Source organism: Triturus cristatus, chromosome 1_2 (assembly GCF_964204655.1).
Source record: "Triturus cristatus chromosome 1_2, aTriCri1.1, whole genome shotgun sequence".
NCBI lineage: Eukaryota > Metazoa > Chordata > Amphibia > Caudata > Salamandridae > Triturus > Triturus cristatus.
The window spans coordinates 205,558,705-205,584,062 of NC_140580.1; the positions used below are offsets into that span (position 1 = coordinate 205,558,705).

Here is a 25,358-nt window from a genome sequence, read left to right on the forward strand (position 1 = left end):
TTCAGTACCAAAACAGTAATAAAGTCAAAACACAACCCAAAAATATCCCAAACTGAATTAGAAAAATAGAGTACATTTTAATAAATAAAATAACACCAAACTACAAAAATCCAATGCGGGGTTCCAGAGATATGATCTTTTGAAGTTTTAAATAAAAATAGCACCAAAATCATTAAGCACCCACTGCCATTAACTGGATGTGGTAGACTGGGACCTAGGCGCGATTTGATGCCGAATGCAAAGGAGCTTGGGTCAGATATAGAAACCAGGTTCAACCAAGTTGGAGGTTACCTTGGGACTTATTCTCAAAAATGGAAGACCCAGGAGGGCTCCACAAGGTCAGATGGCCAATGGATGCAGTCCTGTTAAGCCACTGGTATTTGGTGGGAAGGCTCAGAGCGGGAGAGACTCAAATTTCTCTCTCTCAAAAGGTGTCTCACCGACTGGATATTTGTGGCTCCTTCACGCTGTCAAGATTTCTACTTTCGCACGTAGTCACTTTTTCAGAACACAGAATCCTTAAGTGGGGCAAGGCTGTAACAAAAGAGGACTCCGGAAGACCCGATACCTTCTCCCCGAGGTCCAGTTGAACTGGATTTGCTGTTGCGAACAAGCGCTGAGCTGTAGAAACCTGAATCTTCAGCATAAAGGCAACGCACCTTGGGTGGATCAGATTGGAAGGTTTGTCTCAGATTGGCAAGTTTGTCCCAGTCCTCTGGAAGTCTTGAAGTTGAAAAAAGTTTCTAAGGCCCCAGCTTTTAAGGAGTGGTAGGAGAAGTGCAACCGGACATCGTCATGGTTTGTAGGACCTCAGGTACAGCACTTGTGGGTCACGACTCACTTGAGCAAAGATCAACAGGAGGGTCAATTGCAGTTCCAGTTGAAACTGATCCGCTGGGCAGTTGCAGAAAAGGCCTTTTTTAGCTTTTATGTATTCCTGTAGCTTGAACAGGTCATCAGCTTTATGACCCTAGGAGTCCACTTCTTTTTCCTGGGCATCAGAATGAGTAGGCCCAACCCTTAAGAGCTCCACTAAGATCACACACAGCTGATCCGGTCTTCTTCTGTTCTTCCTCAACTCCAGACAGTGTTCTGAAGCGGGTGCCAGGAGAGGCCACATTTATGTCTGGCACTAGCTTGTGGGTGATCATGAATCCTGGCCCCCACTCCCAAAACAAGTTGCCAACATTCCTGGATTGTCCCTTTTCATGGATCATCATCTGCTTAGTCTCTCATCTAATTATTTGAAGAAATCTTTGGTGACTGAAATATTTTAAAGCTTCTGGAGCCAGTGAAACTGGTATAACTAGAAGCACTGCATTTTGGCCGGGTGGGCGAGGAGAAATAAAACAGCCTAGAGGCCGCAACACTTGATCTGGCTAAGGTTGCCACCTGGTTGGAATTTTAATGTCCTGGACGGTACGAAAAGGAAGAAAATCACACAAAGCCTGTACTTTTTACCCTGACCAGCATATGTTTAAAATAGTAAACGTCAGGCGAAAGCACTTTAAAATGTGTTCCCAAGCGACGTTAATGATCTATGGCTGATAAACAAAACGAAAAAACTGAAAAAACAAATAACAAGCATTTGAAATGCAATAGGTCTCGCATTTACGCGAGTTTAAGCTATTGCCATTGTAAATGACATTGTCTTTTATTTATGTTTTAAAACCAATACCAAAATAAAAGGCATAGCCATTTACAATGCCAATAGCTCAAACTTGCGTAACTGCGAGACCTATTGCATTGCAAATGCTTGTTAGTCCTTGGCATCTTTTCAGAAGAACCTCTGTTACATTTTTCAGAACTTTTGCTTGGGGATAGAAAAAATGAATGTGTTTGGGCAGGTATTAACGAGGAATATTTAATGTATAGTGCCTTTTCCTTTGCTCTTACTCAAGTATCTGTGTATGTAGAGCATATTCCTACAAAGATGCCAGCTACTGGGTGATAATGTGATGGTTAAAATGTCTTTTTTTATTGTAACATTATTCATTATTTTTCCGCCTAATCGTTGGCTCTAAAACCGGATATTTCCTATGATGTATGAAGGACACCAGGCAGGGGTCCTAATGATCTTCAAGAATAGCCCCCTATTCCTAGGCTGAAAAGTAAATAACATCACTAATTAGGGTGCACGCCCCTCCCTCACGGCCCTGTGCCTGCTGCATCATTATTAGCTATGCCCCTCAAACTTTTCTACTGAAAGTGTACTTTAACACGACTTCTGCTGGAGGCGTGATTCTTGGGTTCAACCCCTTGTAAAGAGTTGTTGGGGGCGTGCAACATGCTGCCGGTGATGTCGAGAATTTTTATTTCACCGTACACAATGCAATGACTGTTTTCCCCTTGTGTGTTCTTGTCTGAACATTCACTTTAATTAATAAGCGAAAGTCTTGCACGGTGGTATAACATATTCACAATGCCCATGCCCTGTACAACAACTGAATGTAAACAACACAACCAAAACTCCTAAACTCGAGGAACAAATTATAAAGTGAATTAAAACAGGATGGTGTTAACATCAATTTGACGTGGTTTACAAAACGAAACAAGTATATTCCAAAATTAGGCCATGGGAGTGTGCCTGGTAAAATAGTGTAGAACATCGCATTTGGGTGTATCGCAAACGAAGAGGTACACGTTGAAGGAACTTGCGCTTTGTTAATTCATCTTTGAGGCACGAGAGAGCACGCTTCACAAAGAGAACAAGCACGGCCAAACAAGTTGACAAGGGAGAGCGAGGGTGAGACAGGCAGTGGAGGAGCAAGCGCTAATTGAAAACAGATGGCCCCTGAGCGCCGCTGCTCGCTCCTGCAAGGTGGATGCCAGCACGAGTGCTTGAAAAGAGCCAACCAATTTCTAAAGGTCATTTCCTAGAGTAGCGCATGCGCGCTGCCTAGGCGAGACCTAAAGAGGAATAGGGTAATTTTTTGTATAAAGATTCCTTTTAAAATATCATTCTCCAACCTTCACATAATCTGGTTGGTTATTTTTTTTTATTATTTTCTTTGTAGTTTTGTATGGTGTGAACCTCTCCTCCAGGCATTGGAACAATTTAAATGAGCCCCAGTTACATTACACAAGATTAAATAAATTATTATTTAAGTTGGGGAGATTCAGTGATTTGCACATAATCACAGGATGTTGATCAGACGCCAGGTCTCGAACCTCACAGCTCTGACCATAATGCCATATTCAATTATTTAAGCTCCCCACTCCAACAAGGCCTAAAAGACACTGGGGCCGAGATGACAACACCATGGGCCGTTTTACAGAGGGCTTAAAAACCAGCACACATTGCTCCTTGAGCACCGGCACATTACCCAATGCAGGACTCGAAAAATCATTTAATTTTTACTAGGCCTGCAGTTCTAGTCACCTAAAAATATTTACTCGACCTAACTGAAATGCACTTGACCTCAGTTTCTGGAAGTGGAGCAAATGTGACAAGTTAACAAGATTTAAAGGCATTTGTATTGCTCATTCACTTTGTGAGCAATAAAGATGCCTTTAAATCTTGCTATCTTGTCACATTTGCTCTGCTTTCTTAGACAGAGGTCAAATATCAGTCTTCCTTCCTAAATGTCAGAAAGGCAGAGTAGGACCTAAAAATAGCTTGCCCTAGTTGAATCTGGCCCGCCAATGCGAGCTGATTTTTTTAGCTCTGCAATGTCCTCTTTCCCAATCCAAACCTGCTGGCCCCTTGTTAACCAATGAGGTAAAAGATCCTACTCAAGATGGATAAACACTTCTCCCCTTGTGCAGAGCCTGTGTGGCCACCGGGAGGCGTGGCCAGGGTAATGAGCAGCCCCTCCTCTGGGATCACTTCTAACCAATTTTATGGGACAGCTCCTATCCCACTAGGATTGGTGCCTGCCTGAATGGGGGGACAAAAGAATGAGCCTGTCCAGGTGTCATCTGACATCTTCCTATGACAGGGGAAGCCCCTTTAAACTAAATTAAGTTCCTGGGTTCTGGACAAACGGTCACCCTGCCAATAGAACTAAACCCCCCCCCCCCCCCCCACCCAGGGGTTTGTCCCTACTCTGGAAGCAGTGTTCATACCTCATCATTGCTTGAGAACTCAAAGGGCTGCAGCTGGAGGCTAATGCAAATTAGCCTAAGAAGGATTTAAGCTGGTAAAAGGTAACGTTCAAAAAGTAACTTTTCTTAAATATTTATAAAACATCTGACTTCACCATTACATTGCGCTTTTAAAAAATATTAACAAGAGTTGAATTGTTTATCTAGCTGGTCTCTAACCTGAAAAATCAGTATGAATATTTAATATTGCTTCCCAGTATTTTTCTGTGGGCCAGCCAGCCTTCCTACAGGAAAAATAGCTTTTGAGTGCATATTACTGTAAGGATATGTTTAACATTAAATGTCTACATGTCCTACTTTTGGACTTTGAAATACCATGCACCCTGCCTTCTGGTGACTTAGTATTGTTTAAAATGAATATTTTCACCTGTCAAAAGGGTTTATTTCGACAGGTCAGTTTGCAGTTTTTGTACTCCAGTCAGGTCTTAATAGAAGGCCTCAGGCCATTTTTGCACTGCTTGGTAGTGGATGGCACAGTAGATGCTCAAGTCCACTAGTGCCATGTAACTTACAGGCCCTCCGTACACTTTATTGGTAGGATACACATCCCAATTAGGAGTATGCCAATCAAGTTAAAAGGGGAAGGATAGGCATTTTACTACTGGTTAACAGGCATAAAGTGAGTAAAGTTCTACTGCAAGCAAAAATAAATAAGACAAAAATCTGTGGGCACACTACGCAAAAGATGGCCGTTTGCTGCACTTATTGAAGTTTTAACCTGTAAAATGCAGGTTACACGCAGCTATCTGCAACCAGCTGAGCCATTTTACCAGTAATCTATCTGTGAATAAAATATCCTTGAACCACTTGTCAGCAACCTTGGTGGGATTTTGCAATATGATTTGCTTACCGACAGCTATTGCATGCTTAACACACGACCTGGTTTGAAGGTCGGCGTGAGATATAGTTCCCAAGTCGATATCAAGTTAGGGTAGATGCCACCTGAGCCACCGACACTTTTAAACCAAGTAATCTATTGTCGTCAACCTACTCAACTATTTTACAGCCTTGAACAGTTTCACAAAGTTTCCACGTTCTGATTGGCCCCCATCCACAGCCATTAAACCCTTAGAAAATTCACAATCATCCTGCACCCGGGCGCAAAATTCGTGCTCCCATAAAAGCATGCTTCATCGTTTTTATCCCTACCTCACGGAGCTCCTGCAGACGCGATGGTCCGATTAAGTATCCTTTCTCTTCTCATGGCTTTTCCCTTCCCCTCAGGTTGTTGTTATCCCACCGAGAGCGCTCCCGTGAGCACAGAGGCGGAGGCAGGCAGAGACACGGAGCTGGAGGATGTGTACAGGGAGGCAGAAGAAAGGAGCCTTAATCTAAAACTACTTGCAAAGTCCCTCGATTCATTGGGGGAGGGAGGGCAGCGAATGAAGCCCGCTTGCCGTCTTTTGTTGAATTGATCTGCTGTTCTAGGGGTGGCGCTGCGTCTCACTGCAGCCTTCAGAATGTGTATGCTTGCTGTAAGCTTACATCACCTCCCTCTGTTTTAAGTGTGGATGGTATGATCTGGCTGCGGGGTACTGTTCTTTTTTTGTTGAATACCAGCTTCCAGTTTATCTCGAGAGTGGATATGGGATCTGGCAACAGGGTGGGGAGCACGTTAGCAGGAAGGATTCGCCATGTGCTTTCAGTCTAATTTTATCGCCACTTCTCTTTTCTTAAAACATTTCTTTATCTGTCAGCTATGACAGGTGGGCTTTGTGGGCAGCCGAGCATGCTAGTATAACAATGTCGCGGCTTCGAGGCCCTTTAGATACTGATGTTATAATGACCCCAATTTAACTGACACATTTGCCTGCGGAGAGATTAAAACTACCAAAAATAGATCGGTATGCCACCGGTGGTCCAAAATATTGCTGGAACACATTCGTTTTATGATTTTAATACCTCCCCCCCATTTTACAGCAGCAAACATTATAACTTTCATTCCACCCCCTTTCCTTAAGCCCCTCCACACTGACCCTACCCCATCTCACCCATCCCCTTCCTCTCAATCTAATCTCAAGTATTACAGACTGCCTCCCTGGTTCTTGTTTGAATCACGGATCACAGACATATTTGTACCTTGTTCCTGTATCTTTTTGTAGAATTACTCTAATGTAGATTTTTCAGTAAAATGAGTGATCTGAGTCTCTTGGGGCATAACAATTATTTTAAGTCTCTTCCAAAATCGTACAAACGAGGGTCTTGTTGTTTTTTAAACTCCCTTTCTTTGCCTTGGGTGGATTTAGACAGTTTTTGCATCTCCAGTAGACACACAAGTTTTTGCAGCCACTTATATTCAGTGGGTCTTGTCAGCTAGACCTGAAAGGGCAATATAATCTGTTATGGTGCTAGAAGCAGATGCGAAATGAGTTGTTTATTTCTTCCTTTTAAAGGGTATATTTTGGCCCACGATCTACCCAGATTTATCACTTTTGGGCAACCCTCCAGCCCAGAGCCTGTAATCTCTTTAATTGCTGGTAGAACTTCCTTGCAAGAAGGTTGCAAAGGCACAGGAACAGAGGATATGTGCGAAGGGTCCTCTTTTCTCCACAACCCCTCAAGCATTGCTCCCCTTTCTGGTGTCCGTTGTTGCCAGAGTTGTAGGGGTGTAGTGGCAACAGTAGAATCGTTTCACCATTGTCTTTCTCTGGCTTGTGTGGAAAAAGTATTTGTTCTGATGAGTGTAGTGACCTGCTGGTCCAGTCTTTCAGTTGTACCAGTCACTCCCCGAGGGCTGGCTTACACCCCACCCCACACCTATCCAACACAGGCGTCACAGGACATGTGACCCTGCTAATAAAAGGGGCCGGGCGCACGTGCCCTGTGCCAGTTCTACTGAGTATAATACAGTGTCTGTGTCATTGCTCCTACTGCATGGGGGCCTAGGGCCCCACTACTTTACAATGAGGATGTTGTGTCACTATTTTTCATCTAAAGATATCTATAATTCTTTCTCACATGCTTTTTGAAATGGGAGTTTACCTCCGTTGCCCGTTTTATTAATACTCTTATATGTGCAAGAGGTGGCGTGTTTCTCGTCTTCACATGTCAGTAGGTATTTCTCAAAAGGGTTTAGCTCTCTAGTTGCCCTCCATATGATAAGGGGGTTCAGGAGCCAGTGTCTGACTAGGGTATATTGGAAGCGTTCTGTTCTCTTATCCTAAATTCCATTCTCAAGTGCTCAAATGATTTCACTTTTGTTTTTCATTCCCCACTCTTCCCATTAACAAAAGCCAACCTATCTAGGCCCGATTGGGAAGTCATTATTTCCCCATAGAGGTGTGAAAAGTGAGGGAAACAATGAAAGTCGGCTTCAGACCTTAATTTATCCCTCGCCACTGATGACATATAATTCTTGGGGGGTCTCTCTGCATCTTTGGTTTCTCTAGCGCTTCCCATAATGGTCCCCTGATCAACATGTGGTCTATCATGCACCATGTCTTTTTGGCCTTTTTTGGGCCAATGTAATATGAAGCGCAACTGGGAGGCATAATTTTAATTAAGAAGGTTGGGAGCCCCTAGCCCAGCCTGAAGTGGTTTCTGAACTTCGAAGACAGCAGTCAAATGTTAGGCTATGTCTTCTGACCAATTGCTGCTTAGGTTTTTGACATGGGGACTGGTGTTTATTAACTCCTCTCACTTTGCAATCTGAGTAAGAAAAGTAAAGTGAATCATCAGACATGTTGACTTCTCCTCAGGTCCTCAAATCGCCTATTTAGTAGCGGGCTCAGTCTCAGTTGTCTGCTTATGTTGAAACCTCTCATCATCAGTGCTATTATGTTTAGTCTCGTCTGCTTCTGTGACTGCGCTTGTCTACTACTCTTCGTTTGTTCCTTCTGCCTTTTCCAGGTCTATATTGCTTTGGGGTTGGGAGTTGCTAACCTTCTCTAGGTGTTTGAGTGCTGCTTTGCGTCCAGCTAGTATTTCCACTTTCTTCTTGGTGCACTTCTGTTCTTTCAGCACTTCCTGCCAATCTAGTCTTTTCGGATGTGGTAGGTCACTGACGTTGGAGCTAGTTTAGTTAAGTTACACATGTTGGTCAATCGATGTGAGGTGATGTGCCCTTAGTTGAAGGTAATCTTTTGTTTGTAAGGGTATGGGGTTTAAATCACTTTGGTTACACGTGTAATGAGGATTCAGCACAATTTTTGTTTGAGGAGGCGGCGGCTTGTGAAACACACGGTTTATTAGGCACAGGCATAGAATTGCATGTTGTATTATTCACCATCAAGCAGTCAGCACGGTGTTTTTGGTTTCGATTTTAGCGTTGTTTATGTGAGTGCCATCTTAGCAAAAAAAATGTTTTTTATTTGGGTCAAAGGGTGCATGACGATCGGGTGAACACCACAACTGAGCAAACGTGTAATCAACGATAAACATCACCATTCAACTGTGAACGGACATTGGGTAACAATATGTTATGTGTTCTATTACAGCATACCCCTGAGGAAGGACGGACATACGCCCGAAATGCATTGGGTTTTTTAATATACATCTACGTCATATGATGAGGAAAGGGGAATCCCCTCATGTTGTGCTGACAAAGCCTGGATAGGCATCTGTTGGAAATGGTTGAAAACTGCATTTGTTTAAAATACGGGCAAACTTGAAACAAAACATGTCTGGGGGTGAAATAAAGTGAAGGAGAGTGAACGCACTGGAGATCACACAAGATGAAAAGAGACTGAAGTGGAAGAATACAGATCCCTTCTGATCACCCTCGATAAACAGCTTATAATTTTCCGAGCGGACTAAGAAGACATAACGAATCAATCCCAGTGTTGTAAACTACGTATCAGAGGAGGGGAAACATTAGAAGATTTCTGGAGAACCTGATAGAAATAATCTGCAAATGCAATGCGATGATTCCCACCCGCACAGACAGTGTACACAGAACAAAGAGGGGGACGAGGACCCAAAGAAACCGGCAAATATTCTAGCTTGGTTGAACCACTATGAAGAAAAGGAGGAAATCATGAGAGCGTTGTGGTCCAGCCGGAATAACAGAGCAGACATCCAGATCTACCAAGTTCTGTTCACCATCACCCTTGTTAAGTGACTGGCTTTAAAATGGGAAAGACATTAAATGTAGATGGTTCATCCTTTCCAAGTCTACTTAGAATGGCAGGGGAGGAAATGACATCAGTAAAGAGTGGTAAAATGCACACCTAATTTCAACGTTCTATTTTTTCCTAAACGCTCGAAGGCATGTAACTGTTGAGCTTGCATCCTGGAGGACACTCCATCCTTGTGCACTAGTTCAGTTAGAATCAAATTGGAGCCGCATCCGGTTCCATACCGGGGTGCACAGCTGCCAAGAAATCATGAATTCCAACAATATTCTCCATAATTTATCCAATTTATTGTTCAGTTTTCATTCCATGTAACATTCCATTTTAAACAAATTCAGTATTCAACCATTTCCAACAGACGCCTATCCAGGCTTTGTCAGCACAACATGAGGGGATTCACCTTTCCTCATCGTATGAAGTAGATGTATATTAAAAAACCCAATGCATTTCGGGCGTATGTCTGCCCTTCCTCAGGGGTAAGCTGTAATAGAACACATAACATATTGTTACCCAATGTCCATCCCCACAGTTGAATTGTGAAGTTTATTGTTGATTACACGTTTGCTCAGTTGTGGGTTTCCTCATCTTCTCAGGTCACATCAGCACTTTTTATTGGTCTCCATACAACTGTTTAGTGAGTCATGGTGGGCCCTCCATGTTTTTGTTAAAATTTTGCTGCAGCAGCTTCTTAAAAGTGCAATCTTTTATGTTCCTGCCAGCCGCCATGTTGAAAAAATCAAGTCCGTTTACACCCGATCTCAGAATCTATTGGCCAAGGCTCTTCATCCTACTGTTGTGAGGTTCTTAGTGCAACCTCTATCTTATCTGAAGCGAGGATAGGAACTGTCATGATATCCCTTTCTCCTATTTCCCCACAACACAGCAGCACTTGCCATGTGCTATTCCACCCTCCTTTCTTTCCTGCCTGTGTGCTTCTACCTCCTCTCAACTCCAAATGCCCTCCTATTTGCCCCATCCTGCACCCTCTGTGTTGTTTTTGTAACCTCGTTTCACTTGTGCATACCCTCTTCCTGTGTTATTTCCCCCACCCACTTTGCCACCCATATTGATTCTGTGCCCCCCACACAAGTTGCTTCCCCCACCCGCTTTCCAAAATAAAAGAATCTTAGAATGTTTTTTTTCTTTATATTTGCCATTCTGAGTTGGATCATAGATTACACACTGATCTATGTAGCAAGTATGTTAACCATCAGAGCTGCCTTAACAGTATTATACCCTGAGACATAGGGGACACATATAGCTGTCAGTAGCTGGTGTCTTACCCACCGTAGTTATCAAATGCAGTCTGTTTGTGGCTCTAGAATAAAACAGAGCAGTTTAACACACATTTTGTCTGTCAATCAATATCTCTGGGGTAATTAGTTGCAAAAGTAGCACATAATTACTCTGGGTTTAGTGACAGACCACAGGCTCACTGAACTGTACTCTGCTCCTCGTGGCTAGATCTCTCATGACTCTGCCATTCCTGACTCTACCTCTGCCCATAGCCCCATATTTGTGGCATCCCAGGGTAAGTTTTTTTCCATTTCCAGCACTGTGAGGCAGCGTGATTCAAGTCAGAGGCGCAGGCCTTTTTACCTTTATCCTTCTGGTGAGACTTGCTACTGGTTCGCCCCTATAAAATGTATATTCGTAGGTCTTCATTTTGTCTGAGACTTGCATGAAGTGAGCTTACTGAATGTTGGAATGCTTGAGTTGCTAATAAACTATTCAACCCACAAGTCTATGCAGTTTTTGTGTTGGAATGGTTATGTCCATCATGTACGTCACATACTGTAGGTTTGCTCCCTCTGCTCCTCTCCCTGAAGTCTCTTTAACTGGTGGGGAGGTCCCCATCCAATCACATTATTCCATGAGTAGGTTACCTCACCAAGGGTGAATGCACCCCTCCCATGACAATATTAAGTCATAGTGATACAAATCACACATGAGCCAGGCACCATTGATCTCATTATGTACACTTGGTAGGGAGCCTGCAAAATCTGGCCAGCAATAGCCACATAATGCTTCTCCAGGATTGGAGACACCTATAAACATTTAGACTAAGGTAGGCCATACTGTTGGCTCTTGACAGCCACCTAATCACCAAAGGGCAAATGTACTGGGACCCATAGTCACTACCCAGTTCATCATCCGTGTCTTGGCACTGAAGAGGCCTGCACACCGGTGCAGGTAAGAAGACATAGGGCCTGGCTTAAATCCGGCATCAGATTGCTACTATTACTTCAGACTGGACCCAAATCTAGATAGCTTTCTGAGTCATGTCGCTGATGTGACCTGGGAGAAACAGATGACCTACCTGCCTGCGGAGGAGCTGGACTGAGACTGTGAGGAGGAGTGACCTGATTACCAGAAAGATCCTCAGAATGCCTTCCTGACCATAAGAACCTGCATGAGGACAAATCAGTAGACCAAGATTGTCACAGAACCATGAGATTGTTCCACCATAGCTGCCCTGGTGATGCAAGATGGAGATGTTGGCCATGGATCTCCTACATCTCCTTTAAAAAATAAAACACTTGTACTGCCTCGAAATTTCTTGTCTACATCTTCCCTATTTTCTACGTGTGTGTGCCCAGGAGACACATGTTGTTCATTACCCCTGAAAAGGGCCGAGTTCCTCTCTACAAAATTACTGTGGAACTCATGGCTGATGGACCTTTATTGCCTACTGAGAAGCGTAAAGGGGAGAACCAATTCACATTAATAGATCATAACTTATAAAACTATGACTCCGAAGAATCACAGACTCTGGACTTCAAATTAGTGGTGTTTATTACAAAGCCAAAAACAGCTAGATGTACAAGTACCTCAGTACGAGGTTGTAGAAATACATGGAAACAAATACAAACCTATGGGATAACTTTATGCGATGAATCATGAACAGAATGACCTTCTCCAGAAGCAGAGCGCAGGCAATAATTGCCCCCACATAGAGTTCGGTATTCATCCGCGGAGTATGAATGGAAAGCATTAGTCTGTCCCTACACTACCACTTTTGTGACATCTCTACTTAGCATTTCCCAGGCAAGATCTGAAAAAAAAGGTGTCAGCGCGTGAAGACTTCCAAAGAAGTACACTCATGTTGTATGGCCAAGTAGCCAAAGCTACAGAGCTTGTTCTAAGATGCTCCTTCCCTCTCCTTCCATCTCCTCACTCCTTCTCCTGACACCACCCCGGGACACTATCCCTAATACAAAACACATAAAACATAGAACACACCCACAGATCACCTAATCTCGCTGGACAATTCCCATAGGTGATTTTCCACGCGGTGTCGGTGCTTCGAGCTCCTGGCTCAATGACCTTGATTCCCAAGCCTCCCTCAATGAGAAGGAACACCGGCTCCCAATTATCAGCTCTCTTCACCAAAATTTATTGCATCCTCCTGAGCATAACTCTCCTAAACAAAAGGCGTTATTCTAACTAACAAAGATGACTTTCTCCACCTGCAACAGAAACGTGAGAACAGAACAGATTCAACATGTACATGAAATGTCTAACAGCCCTGCTCAGAGCCCTCATGGAAAATACAATTCAGGCCGCCAGAAATCGGCCAACATAAGAGTGAAATACATAGGGCTTTCAAATACACACATAAGTGAACATTTCATATGGGCTTCTATACCTCGTTACATTACAGAAGCACATCGAATTGGTGTTAACTGCAAGCCACTTACAAAAGTCTACATGTTAAATGCAATTAATTCACGTTTATACGCAACTTCAATATGGTGCACGTTTAAATCATACATGTCACATTACATATAAGCAAATTCGTTAAGCAGATGACATCGAATACTATGAATTACAACATAATAGTACAAATGCTACATCGTCTTTTCACATGACACAACACTTTTTCCTACCATTTATTTTCACACATTATTACTAAACATCTTCTAATAGTCAATTGTTAATACAACATAAGCGTACATATTCAGGTGCGGACTATCCGTTATTATGATGCACCCCTACAAATTTCAAAACAACATCGCAATCCATCACCCCTGCATGACTCCTATTTTGCAGGTCGGAGAAGGTTGTTGGGAATCATCGTGGTTTTTAAGTTTCCAAAGGTATTGGCATGGTAAATTGTGACCCAGCTTTACTTTTTCATTACTAGGGTTGTGCCCAATTAATGTAAATTGCTTTTGGTTAGTTATGTGAAATTACAACACAATTATGTGCAATTATGCATAATTTTATGAAATGCAAAGTAGTCAATTTGCGCTATATTTTAGTGTGAAACGCATCCTCGATGCAATTTTTGGTGCAGAGACGCATTTAAACAAAGGCACAGTGCATAACGCAAAATTGTTCTTTGTGGTAAATTTGTCTCACAGAAGGAACATATTTACATGAAGTGGTATCATTGCGAGAATTTTGCGTAGCAAGCGTAATACGAAATTCCCCAAATGACACATTTGCGTAATTTATATTTTGCAAAGTCTAATCATGACCCAATGACAACTGGCTACTTGTGACACCCTGGACTGCGGTGGTTGCCCCTGCTCCCCATGAATGCTCTGCCACTTGAAAGATTCTGGCATGCTAAGTAGGTCCTGCGTAGAGGTGGCTGAACTTTTAGGCATCTCTTTAGGACATATAAAGGAAAATGGCCGGCCATTTTCCATGTCCTAACATTTAGCCATAAAGAACACTATGGTCTTTTAACCCTATAATGTGGTGGACGAACCATTCATCTCCACAATGCCGTGGATGTGAACAGTTAGTCAGTCACAGTCAGTGTCAGCACCAGAGGGATTTTCGTTATGAAAAATAATGTTGTGATGCAATTAGGTGTCAACGGATTTCACTTTGATCTGTGCTGGGGTGAGGGGGTATATCTCAGCCCGAACACCGATCCAAGCAGGAGAGGGTGGTTTGTAGGGGGGAGCATCTCCCATGGTCTTGGCCAGTGCTCCCTCATGAAAATTAAAATTCAGTATTTCTGCCCCTTTGGGGGGGATTGGAGTGTTTGCCCCCAAACTGCCGCCCCCAGGGTGGGCTGAAAACCCCCTAGATGCCAAGGATAATTATTCTATTTTCAAAATCGGGTAAAGGTGAGCTTCCCTCCCTACTTGAAAATGGCCCTGGCTGTCTTATGCACCCCTGGGGACTGTGATTGGGGGGCTTTGACCCCAATCTGCCCTGCCTCTCCAAGGGGTAGAAAGTCCACTAGATGCAAGGGATATCATTTAAAAAAAGAAAGGGTGGGGGCATATTGCTCTGACATCAGGACATTCTCCTCTTGAAAATGTCCCTAACATTCTTTTTGTACTCCTGGGGAGACAATTGGGGGATTTGACTACAATCTGCCCCACCAGAGGGGCTGAAATCCCACTAGCCATCCGAAAAAAATGAATTTAAAAAAACAAAGAAGAGGTAGGGGCTGCCTCACCAGGCGCTGCTCATAAATGCCTCAGCAGTCTTTCTGACTCCGGGGAGCAGATTGGAGGGGTTCACTCCAACCTGTCCCCTGGGGGCTGCAAGGCCACTAGACACAAGGAAAACATATTATAAAAGCAAAAGAAAAGGTGGAGGTTTCCTGCCCAGGCATTAGGCTTTACCCTTCCATTCAAAGTCGTAACAGTCTTTGTGCCACACCTGGGAGGCATATTGGGGGTGTTTAGCCCCAACCTGCCATGCCAAGTGGGTAGAAAACCCACTACACCCTGAGATGCTTTAAAAACAAAAAGCCAGCTAGATGCCAAGTATACTTAAAAATAAATGAGGTGGGGGTCGGCCTTCTCAGATATCGGGCCACACCCTCACTCCTAAAGCCCCAACAGTCTTTCTGCACATCTAGGGCCTTGAGCATCCCCATCCTCACTCACCACAGCAAGCAAGAGAACATTTAAAAACGTTTACACATAGATGTGTCTTATGTGGTGGCAGAGAGAACTAACCTTTGTGCCCTCGGACAGCCATGGAGAGGACCCTCATTTAAACAGTGGAAACCTCCAGCTGTAATATATATTACCGCATACACTAGGGATGCCGACAGGGGCTTCTGGGGTTTTGTGACTGAATGAATGTTTTAATTGCTGACGTAATGGAGACACAACGTTTAAATATTTCAGTGTAACTGGTAAATAAAAATTCCAAAGCAAACATTGGGTAAAATGTGTATCTAGATATATTTATAGATATTTTAGGCAATTCTCTAAATTGTTTCTTGAAGAGGAACACTATAAATATAAAACAAACTGAGCTACGCTTTTGTCAATAGTGGCAATTGTATAACTCACAAGTGCAAGAATGACTAAGGGCCTCATGTAGGAAGCCAAATACCGGTCGGTAACGGCCGATTTTCGGTAATTATACCGTTACCGACCGGTATTTTGGCTTTTGAGATGTAGGGGGAGAATTTCATGATTCGGTATTTACCGAATCGGTAAAATTACCGATTCTGTAATATTACCGATTCGGTAATTTTACCGATTCGGTAAATACCGAATCATGAAATGAGATGTAGGGGGAGTGTGTGGTGGGTGTGGGGATTCGTTATTTACCACCAACTAAAGGTTGGTGGTAAATGACGAATAGGTGAAAAAAAGCATTTTTGTGCACGTTTAAGTGTGCAATGTGGCAGACATACATGCCCTTAGGGCATGTATGTGCGCCACATGTGCACACATGGCCGAATCAGGGGTGCAACAGGGTGTCAATGTGACACCCTGCCACCCTTGCATGTGCTCCCCCATTACCGAATCGGTATTTACCGATTCGGTAATGAGGCATACCTTCCCATCAATGGGAAGGTATGCCTCATTACCGAATCGGTAAATACCGATTCGGTAATTACCGAATTTTTCCGATTCGGTAATATTTACCGACTCATTACCTACATTGCATTTACCACTTCATAAATACCGAATCGGTATGATTCGGTATTTATGAAGTGGTAAATGCCAGCCCACCTACATAAGGCCCTAAGAATCTATCTTTCAATTGCGTGCTTCCCCCGTCTCTGGGTTTATTTATTTTCTCTTATATTTGGCCGAAGTATTTCAATCAGAAACATTTTACCTAGCGTATAAAAAGGTTCATAGATCAACGAGGGGGGATTTGAAACAACAATGTTAATCTCAGTACATATAGGAAACCAACGTCGGGCTTTAAATGCAGAGTCCACCATTACCTCGCCTCAACTCCATTGCCTGCTTTTACATTGTCCAAGCTAAGTATAAACATTGGTGACGATTGAAGGTCAAATAGTTTAAAGTAGTGTGAGATTACCTTGAATTTGAAAAAAAGTGTAGGGGGGTGCCTCTCTGAGCCAATGTAATGACCAGTAACTTAGGCCCTCATTATGATGTTGGTCGTACGAGCATCTGACCGCCATCGTATCAAGATGGAGACCGCCCGACATGTAGTCGGCGGCTCCACCCACCTTATTATGATCCGACCATGGTTGGAAACATGCCATTTTCACTTGCGGCTTGTGCTGTGACCCGGACAGCCGCAGCACAAGCCACATTTGAAAAAGGCATGTTTTTAAACATCCATGCACTGTGTGCCAGGAACCATGTGGTGCTTGGTACACGGTGCATGGATGTTTGTGGGGGCACCATGTGTGCCCCCAGATGCCATAATGAAGGTCCACGGGGTACGGGGGCCCTACTAGGGGCCTCCAAAGTCTCTTTGTGTCTGCCTCCACATGGCAGTCGGACTGCTATGAAAAGGCAGAGAGAAAGGGACATCCTAATCCCTATGGCGGTGTCTCTGCAGGCACCGCTCCCATTGTAGGGAATAGGTTCCGACCGCAGCCCCGACGGGCTCCTTGAGCCTGTCAGAGGCGGCGGTCGTTCCCCCCCCCCCCATCTGATGCTCTCTGACTGCCGGCAGGGCACGGGTCAGGGGTAGACATGGGTTGACGGCGTCCACCCACTATTTTCACAGGGTGGACGCCAAGAAGTTGGGCCCCACTTAAAAATATGTTGAAATCGTCCCGGTGTAATTCACAAACACCGGGACACATTCAGCAGCGCCTGTGTTTTGTTGTCTGCTTTGATCCACAACAATGTGCAGTCGGGGAGGGGACTTTCTTAGTTCAGGCTCCTGCTGGGTACATAACAAAGGCCAATCTGAGGGGTCATCGGGCCTCCATTTGTTGGAGTCTCCTGGATGGGAGCAGTCAGGAGCCTCACAACTAGATGCAAATGAAGCAGAGGGGGAACAAATGCTCACACCTTTTTTTTTTTTTACAATGCAGCAGGCAGTAGTAGTGTTTAAGGGGTCGCACTTCTGAAAATGTACAAATAGACTGGGCAATCAAAAGTATGGTGAACTCTCCAAATATATGCAACAGTTAAAAAATCTTAAGGTGCCACTAAGGGTAAAGGTGTGCCCTACTACCTTGGGTGCACAAATACACAGGGACCATCCACAGTCACTGTGAGATACCTTACAACATCATTATACCCCGGCACTCTAAATATTACATAACTCCAAATATGGAACCTTGATAAGTTGGTTTCACAAAAACAAATATCCAATGTATCACAGGCAAGTGACAGAGACGAGTTTGTACAAAAAATGTTCTTCTCTTTAATTTATGCAGGTATTTTTAACACATAACAATTTCGATCAAGACTGTGTATACCCCTATTTCTAGGCAGATACAAATAGGTAGATATTGTACAAGAATCTTAATACTACACGGTCTTGATCGGTGTGCCCAAGAACAGCCGACACGTGTTTCGTCACATCCAATGACTTCCTCAAGGCTTTCTAAAATAGATTTGTTACTCGTAAAAATAGCCGACCCTGCTTCTTCATAAATTGTGCAGGACGAGATTGTAACGTCAAATCCCAACAGTGTTCTAAAAAGTTTCTGTATTTCCCATAGTATTTGCACTTCTGTTAAACAAACAGAAGTTCAAGAAATCAGGCTCAGGTGCTATCCCGATATTTTTGCCGTAGGTTCTAAATAAATTCGATCGCAAGGTACGATGTATTTAACAATCGTCCAGAGCGTAATAATTGCTGGAATCCCAATGCGATTTCAAGGGAATATTGATGCCCGTATATTAATCGTAGTTCCTGTGTTTGCATACCGGGAAATCCGTATGTCCTACAAGTTCTGTTCGCAGAATCACAGCAGTATTTAAAATCCCAGCAGTATTTAGAATGCCAGACCGGGCTATAGTAGGCCCCTCATATTTGTTCCATCCAGCCATAGCAGTGGGCTTCCAATTCTGTAATCGACCAAAGAGGCTCACACCTTATTAGCAGCTTTTCACTTTGTTCAGCCCATATTTACAAGACATTCATTTACTGTAAGAATGTCAGATGTTTTGGTCTTTCCCTGTATTTACACAAAAAAATGTAATTTATATAGTGTTTACTACCCCTTAGGAGGCATTGAAATAATTTAGGTACCACTATTTTTTTCAAGCACTATGGGTAGAGGAAGTTGACGCGGACAAAAGGCAACATTGTTTTATGTGTAGCTTACAAAAGTGTGAATCTTCTGCCTAAATCAGGAGGGTTTTCCTATATACTCGAAATATACTACAATGTACTCATGATAGACATGTTAAACATATATGTGACGGCTTAAGATCTGATGTCACTTCTTATGATGTCACGTGCTGTGATGTCACACACCGTGATGTCATGTGCCCCGGTGTCACACGCCGTGATTCCACTTGCATTCCGATTAACTAGGTTAGTCCCCCCACTTCTTTTTTTAAGGCTTGTGCCCTGACTGCCGGTGTCCTAATCCGGTGATCGGACCACAGCCTCAGATGTCGGACGGACCGAAACCGACGGCCTGTTGGTGGCTGTCCGTCCGACATCATAATGTGGCCCTTAGTGTTGATGAAGTAAAGGTAGATTAAGGTAGTGACAAATGATGTACAAACACACAGACAATGGTAAATCTTCTTACTAACTTGGTGTACTTGCTAGGGACCTCCTAAGGAGGTCCCATGTACCAATCCGTGCACCCTGTGTTTGCAGCTTGCTCCAATCCATATTCATTGGAGTGTCTCTTCAGCTATGTAGGCACGTCATAGATGAAAAATTGTTTCTTTCACCATTTTGCAGTTATTCTTGTGGAAGCAGGTGGTCAGGGATTATTTCAAACATGTAGGGCAATAAGGGGACCCTACTAGATTCCATACTTCCTTAAGAGACAACATGCATGTTCAGTTTCAAATGGAGTTTGTGATCATCGAGTGCGGTGTGAAGTCCTAGGTTGCAAGCCACTTGCACACCCCAGAGTGCTGAGGGGTTGCAGTTACTCTGTGATTAGAAGAGTGACATTTGTTCTGATGGATACATCTGCCAGTGGATTCCTCACCTTGTGAATATCCCCTGTGCCAGCAACATACGGAAACTTTTGTAGCTCTCCACGCCGACGAGGGCGACATCACAGAAGCACGGCTCCGCTCGTGGCTCCGCTGACGTCACTGGATCCATAAGAGGACCTGTGTCTGGTGCCTGTCGTCGGATCACGACGTCAAGGGATGCTCTTGCTGCCGGAAGATGAGTACTAAGGCCTTAAAAGAAAGAGAAGCTAAGTTGTTTATAGCAAGGATGAAAAAAGAGAAGAGAGGTCGAAGACGCTCCAGATCGAGGTCGAGGGCGGCGTCGAAGTCGACGTCGGGACATGCTTCTAAGTCCAGGAAGCATAAAAAGAAGAAGAGGCATGGTTCTCGACACCGTTCGGATAAGGAAGCGGCTCCGAGATCGACTTTGCCTACTCGACGTCGTAAGGACTATATTTCTCCCTCTCCTGTCTCAAATCCTGCTTCTCCTGTTTGCCTGACCTCGCCTGCGGCTTCACCGGAGCACTCTCCGGCTCCATCTCCGACGCCGACACATTCTCCGGCTCCAGTTGAAGAAGCTCTGGCTCCTGATGAGTCTTCGACTCTGTGGGTCCACCGTCGGCGCCGATTGGCCCGTGTCCGGTTATGCCTCAATCTGAGCCCTATCCCCCCTTTCCAGGTCCGGGACAAGATCCATCACATTATTTGAATGCAATGTATGGCGTCTTCACGAGAGTGATGTACCCCTCTGGAGCACCTTGGTGTCCCATGGGTCCAATGGCTTTTAATCTGGGGGTTCCTCAAGCCTACGCTCAGGCTCCATTTATGCCTTTTTACCCAGCGATGCCGTCTTGGCATTTCCCGGCGCCGAGGACATCGACGTCGCTTCAATCTTCTCCGGCTCCAGCTCGACCTCGTTCGACTCCGGCTGCTCCTCCGGATCCGTGTTCGACGCCGGCTCCGGCGCCGTCGGTTGCGGCGCCGCCGATGCAGGTCCTGAGGATTAGGTCCAGGCGAGAAACTCAAAGAGTCCTGGAGGAGCAAAGGTACCAGGTTGAAGAGATGGAAGAGGGTGAGCTCATGGAGTCTGATGACTTGTTTGAGGAATTGAAGGAGGCTAGTGGCTTAGATTTGTCACCGGAGTGGGAGATTACTCCTCCAGCCGATACTCCCTCTAAAGATGTGGCTCCCTACCACACGGTCATTAGGAAAAGCAGCGGAGCTTTTGGATTTACAGCTGCCAACTGCTGAATTCAAACCTAACATCCTTACTGAGGTCTTACATTCTCCCTCCACTGTGACAGAGCCTTTACTACCATTTAATGAGGCCATCACTGAACCAGTCATGGAGGTATGGCGAAAGCCCTTTTCAGCTCCTGCGGTTCCTAAAACTGTGGCTAGAAGGTACAGGGCGACTCCGGGTGATCCATACTTTCTTACTTCCCATTCTTCTCCGGAAAGTCTGGTGGTTCAGGCTGCTTGCTCTAAGAGGTCTTCCGGTGCCTTTCCACAGGTCCCTAGTGACAGGGACGCTAAAAAACTCGACCAGTCAGCCAAGAAAGTTTTCTCCTCGGCGAGTATGGCCTTAAAGTCGACAAATGCCACCTGTCTCTTGGGCCGTTATATCCATGCTCTCATGGATTCTGCTAAACAACTGGCCCCTAAGTTATCAGAGGAGGACAGGCAGAACTTTAATGAAGTGCTGTCAGACACTCAGGTGGCTGCGCTTCAGGTGATCCAGAATGGCCTGGACACTGCGGACTCTGTCGCCAGAATTATGGGCTTCTCAGTCGCCACAAGGAGGAGTGCATGGCTGAAATCATCTGAGTTCTTCCCTGATGTGCAGGAAACACTTCTGGTCCTGCCTTTTGACGGTTCTGGGCTGTTTGGTAATAAGGCTGATGCAGCATTGGAGAGATTCAAGGAAAGCAAAGCCACTGCCAAATCTCTGGGTCTGCAGACTCAGCCTAGGGGTTCTTATAGGAGATACAGAGGCTTTGGTAGGTCTTCCTTTCAGACCTACAGGCAGCCCCAGAAGCAGCAGCAACAGCAGCAACAGAATACTCTGTATAAGAGCTACAGGGACAGAATCAGAGGTCGTGCTCGAGGTCGGCAGCTCTCCTCTCTCCCTACCACCACTGCAAAGCTGCCCTAGATCCACCATTCTGGATCATGTTGGTCCTGTGGGGGTACGGCTTACCCATTTTCTACAAGATTGGGAATCGGTCACTAAAGACCTTTGGGTTCTAGATCTTGTAGAAAATGGGTACGCTCTTCCCTTTCGGGAATTTCCTCCGAATTACCCTCCTTGCCAAGGTGCTTGCTCGGAGGACCACCTTCTTCTCCTGCAGGAGGAAGTCCTTACATTGCTAAAAAATGGTGCGATAGAGGTGGTTCCAGAGCAGGAGAGGGGTCAGGGATGCTACTCCCGGTATTTCCTGATTCTGAAAAAGGATGGCAGGCTACGTCCAATTCTGGACCTCAGAATCTTGAACCTTTTTCTGAAGCAAGAGAAGTTCAAGATGCTCTGCCTTGCGCAGGTTCTTCAAGCGCTGCAACAGGAAGACTGGATGGTGTTGATCGACTTGCAAGATGCATATTTCCACATCCCCATCGCACAGGAAGTATCTCCATTTTACGGTAGGGTCGCAACATTATCAGTTTGCGGACCTTCCGTTTGGTCTTACTACTGCACCTCTATTCTTCACCAAAGTGATGGCAGTGGTGGCAGCCCATCTCAGAAGATCGGGGATTCCAGATTTTCCCTATCTGGACGACTGGCTGATCAAAACGGAGTCGCCAGAGAAGGTGCTTCATCATCTGCAGGTTACAACTCAACTGTTGTACAAATTGGGTTTCTCGATAAACGTGCCAAATCTCACCTGGTGCCCTCTCAGCGCAACCTGTTCATAGGTGCGGTACTGGACACTACTGTGTGTCGAGCATTCCCACCTCCACAAAGGATTCTCGACATACAGGAAATGATTCCCTTGTTTTACAATGGAGCGGTCGTTCCATTCCTGAAGGTCCTTCGTCTGCTCGGTCTGTTTGCTTCCTGCATTCTGTTGGTCAACCATGCACACTGGCACATGAGGGCGCTCCAGTGGTGCCTCCGCAGGCAGTGGTATCAGCACAACAGAGATCTCAGGGAGACTGTGAGGATCTCCAGAGAAGCTGCAGCGGTTCTGTCTTGGTGGGGCCTGGAGGACAACCTGTCTCAGGGAAAGCCCTTCCATCTACCTCTATCGGTGGCCACAGTGATAACGGATGCATCCACTTTAGGGTGGGGTGCACATCTGGGGGATCTGGAAATCAAGGGTCTTTGGTCTCCAGAGGAAAGGTTGCTTCACATTAACCTTTTGGAATTGCGGGCGATACGTTTGGCACTCAAGGCCTTCCTCCCTTCGCGGTCAGTCGGTTCAAGTACTGACGGACAACACTACAGTGATGTGGTATGTCAACAAGCAGGGAGGAGTGGTGTCGCATTGTCTCTGCAGAGAGGCTCCGCGTCTCAGGTCCTGGGTTCAGGATCATCAGATTTGTCTGATTGCAAATCATCTGGCCGGAGTTCTGAACGTGCGTACAGTCAGTCTCATTCGGCAGTTCTCTGCCGACCACGAGTGGAGGCTCCATCCGGAGATGGTTCGTCATGTCTTTCGGACGTGGGGAACTCCTCGGGTGGACCTGTTTGCCACTCAACGAGAACGCTCACTGCCCGTCATTCTGCAGTCTCCAGTATCCGATGCAGGGATCTATGGGGGGGCGCGCTTCAGCTGAGATGGGACTCACATCTCCTTTACGCGTTTCCTCCCATACCATTGATTCCTCGGGTTCTGAGGAAGATTCGCCATGACCGGGCCAAAGTCATAATGATTGCCCTGGATTGGCCAAGAAGGGTGTGGTATACAGATCTTCTCCACCTCTCCTCGTGCCCTCCGCTCCATCTCCATCTCAGGGCAGACCTCCTCTCGCAGTCGCAGGGGCAGGTTCTATACCCCCACCTCCAGAGCTTACACCTTCATGCATGGAGATTGAACGGGGCAACCTGAATTCTTTTTCTCTCCCGCCTGACGTGGTGGACGTAATTTTGTCTGCCAGACGTCATTCCACCAAGTCTATCTATTCCTATAGGTGGTCTAAATTTGTCCTTTGGTGCGGAGAGAAGTCTATTGACCCTTTGAGGGCTCGTTTATCCAACATCCTTCAGTTTGCTCTTTCTCTTGCTCAGCAAGGCCTTGCTATAGCTACTGTAAAGGGATATTTATTGGCTTTGTCGGCATTCCTTTGCTTGCCGGATCAGCCGTCCTTGTTTAAGTCACCTATTGTATTACGATTCCTTAAGGGCCTTACCAATAAATTTCCGACTACTCCTTTTATTGTGCCTCAATGGGACTTAAATCTCGTCTTAACTTACCTGATGGGTTCTCCTTTCAAGCCCTTGCACAAATGTCCCTTAAGGCTGTTGTCTTTCAAAACAGTTTTTCTCATTGCTATTACCTCGGCAAGGAGGGTAAGTGAGCGTCAAGCTCTGAGTTCAAAACCCCCGTTCTTGACCATTCATGCTGAAAGAATGGTACTCAGGACCAGGGCTGCTTTTCTGCCTAAGGTGGTAACTCCTTTCCATCTAGGTCAGTCCATTACCCTTCCTACCTTCTATCCTCCCCTCACCCTTCAAAGGAGGAGGAGCGGCTTCACCGTTTGGACCCTAAGAGTGCGGTGAGCTTTTACCTCAATAGAACTTTCACAAAGCATTACTGCTTGGACTCAGAGGTGAGGAGGGACGGACACTTTGCTCGTTCCGTCCTTCAGGACTTTCTGGTATAGAAGGGTGGACACCCTCCTACGGGAGTGGGACTGCTGTGGAAATCTTTTCACAAGGTGAGGAATCCACTGGCAGATGTATCCATCAGAAGAACAAGTTACTTACCTTCGGTAACGCTTTTTCTGGTGGATACAGTATCTGCCTGTGGATTCCTCACTCACCAACCCGCCTCCCCGTTGTCCATCCTTGTATACCTACAATACTGATGATGATGTTTCAAAATTTATTTGTTACCGTCAAAGGCAGTGTGTTATTTATTTTGCCTTCCTGTATTATCTCCACACTGTGTGTGTTGTTTTGTATATTATGTACTGTGTATAGTGTATTTATATTGCTGTCAGTCCGTCCGTGTGCCTCGAAGGTACGGAAAAAAGGGCGGAACTGACGTCATCACGCCGCGAGGTCCTCTTATGGATACAGTGACGTCAGCGGAGCCGCGAGCAGAGCCGTGCTTCTGTGACGTCGTCCTCGTAGGCGTGGAGAGCTACAAAAGTTTCCGAATGTTGCTGGCGCAGGGGATATTCACAAGGTGAGGAATCCACAGGCAGATACTGTATCCACAAGAAAAAGCATTACCAAAGGTAAGTAACTTGGTCTACAGCACGTTTGGGCTGAACCCAGCTCGGCAGAAGCATGTGTTGCACTTGAATGATTCACAGAAGCCCCTAGGCTGCTGATTGCGCTCTTGGCTGCCGGCCGCGCACATTTGGCACAAACAGTGTCGTGAAAGAATTGATTGTGAACCAATGCAAAATATTAATGTGCTACACAGCGAGCATCGCAGCTGTGAGGGGAACGGCCAACAGTGCCCTCGCTACCATCCTGCCGTGAGGGGAACGGCCATCTCAGGACCACATCTCCCAGCATCCCCGTGACGCTGCCTCCCGCTCCCAGAGGCACAATAAGATCTCTGCCGGCCCCCTCAGAACGGGACGTGCGGGGGCGTGCCCAGGCCGCACCCGGGCCAAGGGGGGGCCTGTCTGCACCCGTCAGAGACTGGAAGAGGCTGGGCTGGGCCGCCCCTCTGAGAGGTGTCAACTAATAAGCTGTGTT

General features: G+C 45.4%; 2 protein-coding genes across 4 annotated transcripts in view; one reads left to right on the forward strand and one right to left on the reverse strand.

The window, feature by feature from the left end:
* C1_2H10orf105 (chromosome 1_2 C10orf105 homolog) overlaps positions 1-5,464 on the reverse strand; it is a 42,980-nt gene extending 37,516 nt beyond the window's left edge. For both annotated transcript variants that reach the window (XM_085603463.1, XM_085603464.1), the window contains exon 1: positions 5,257-5,464. The gene's annotated coding sequence lies outside the window, so the exon portion shown is untranslated. The remainder of the gene's footprint in view (positions 1-5,256) is intronic.
* CDH23 (cadherin related 23) overlaps positions 1-25,358 on the forward strand; it is a 1,199,511-nt gene that overhangs the window by 177,277 nt on the left and 996,876 nt on the right. The gene's annotated exons all lie outside the window — the stretch shown is intronic.